Source organism: Euphorbia lathyris, chromosome 8 (assembly GCF_963576675.1).
Source record: "Euphorbia lathyris chromosome 8, ddEupLath1.1, whole genome shotgun sequence".
Classification (NCBI taxonomy): Eukaryota; Viridiplantae; Streptophyta; class Magnoliopsida; order Malpighiales; family Euphorbiaceae; genus Euphorbia; species Euphorbia lathyris.
The window spans coordinates 55,794,394-55,796,354 of record NC_088917.1 but is presented as its reverse complement, the minus strand read 5'-3'; the positions used below and the strand labels follow the sequence as shown (position 1 = coordinate 55,796,354).

The 1,961-nt window shown below is 34.2% G+C and overlaps 1 pseudogene; it reads right to left on the bottom strand.

The window, feature by feature from the left end:
* Positions 1-833: 833 nt before the first annotated feature.
* Positions 834-973, bottom strand: LOC136204909 (U4 spliceosomal RNA; annotated as a pseudogene).
* Between the last annotated feature and the right edge of the window lie 988 nt (positions 974-1,961).

Below are 1,961 nucleotides of genomic sequence, written 5' to 3'. Positions count from 1 at the left end.
CCCTATCCCTCACCACTACATTCCTTTGCCACTCTTCAGTCCTCCTAACCGGCGCATCAAACGCTCTTCGTCTTACATGGTCTAACCCCCTACTTTTGTTCTAATTATTTTATAATTCACCCGATCCTTTCTCCACACATCCATCTCAACATACGCACCTCGATAATGAGCTATTTTACTGTTTTTCAATTTTCCACTTCGTTTTTCTTTTAATTTGATTTCCGTTTTCTCCAGTAGCTTTGGAATTCTTTTTGAAAACACACCGAATACTTTTCCATGAATTAATATTTTTACCATTGAGCAAAGTGATTTGATTTTTTTCCTTTCAATGCTTCCTGACAGATGGTCTGGTCCATCCTTTTTTTTTCTCATATAAATGAAATATAATTATTAAACCAATACATAAGAAAACATAATTGAAATAGAGAGAATGTATTTTGAAATTATTATTATTATTATATCTTTCTAGCATGGTTACCAAACTACCAAACACTATGGTATCAAAGGTGACGAATAAATCTATAAATATATGGATATGAAAGCATGGGTGATGCCTATTTCTCCATCTATACAGTGCCCTATCTATATATGAAGGACCACTTTTAAATTATTGCATGCCAGCCACTTCAACTTTTACTGTCTTCTTCTTCCATTACAAGTACAACTAATTGTGTCGAAATTAAGAGTTTTTGTGCTAGTCTACATATACATAAATAATGTAAATGAGTTAGGGATTTAAATAACAAACTGGAACCCACCTAATTAGTGGGCTATTTTTTTTATAGTGAGCCCAGCCCAACCATCTTTTAAAATAATTTGTACTGAGATTGTAGGGCTTTACCCCAAAAGGAGCCCTTCCAGAAATTCTCCGAGGCCTAGGGCGAACCTAAGCAAAGGAGGGGGTTTGGAAATAGTTTTCAACCAGCAATTGACGACGTCTCAGTTGCTGCGTCATTGCCCCAAGCGCAAAGATGCTTAAAACTTATCTTGGACTCTCCTTTTATAATGTACTAGTTTTAGACCCGTGCTTTGCACGGATTGTTTGTTTGGTTTAATACAAATATGTAAATATCTACAAATTTGTATATTAAAACTTCAATGAATATATAAATATTAAAATTTAGTGTAATTCTTTTTTATGCCGGACACTCTTGAAATTGTCATATACATTAGCTGAATACCTAACATCTGCTAGTCGAAGACCCGCTCGTTGCGCGCGCAATAAGCCACTGTTTAGCTAAATAAATATGAACTACTTGAATGAATTCAAAAATAAATAATTACAAATTTTTCATACCCAAATAATAACACAACCATAATAAATTAGAAAATACACTTTCATGGACCTCAATTTGGTGATTCTCTCTTCTTTCACTCTTATACATTTGTTTGCATTCTCGTATCTAAAGAAGTTGGACCAGTGCAAATTGCTTTCCTATGGTAAATTTTTGCATGAATTTTAAATAGATGAATTAGAGCATCATCAAGAGATGATAGCTGAAAATCAATTCTAACAACCTAAATCATGCTTCAATGTCAAGTTAATTTAGATTTTGAAATATTGTGAACATTTTCAATAAGCTACATTGTCAAAGGGACACAATCACCACTCTTGTGAGGGATACAATCACCACTCTTTTGTAAAATTTCAGCCCTTCAAATTTTCTATAGCAACTTTAACCCACGTAGTAGAGTCTAATTAAATTAGGGACATAAAAATGTGTATCAATTTCAACAAACCGACAATATCAGATTGAGATTATGAAGCGTTATGCAATTAAAACAACACTCCATCATACCAAAGTAGAGGTGGCAAAATGACACACGACCCGATTACACGACACGAACACGACACGGATTTTTAGTGTTAGTGTTGAGCTTAATAGGTAATGGGTCATTTTTGGGTTGACACGAAACTGACACGCTAATTTTTGGGTTGGGTTAGTGTTGATATGTGAACC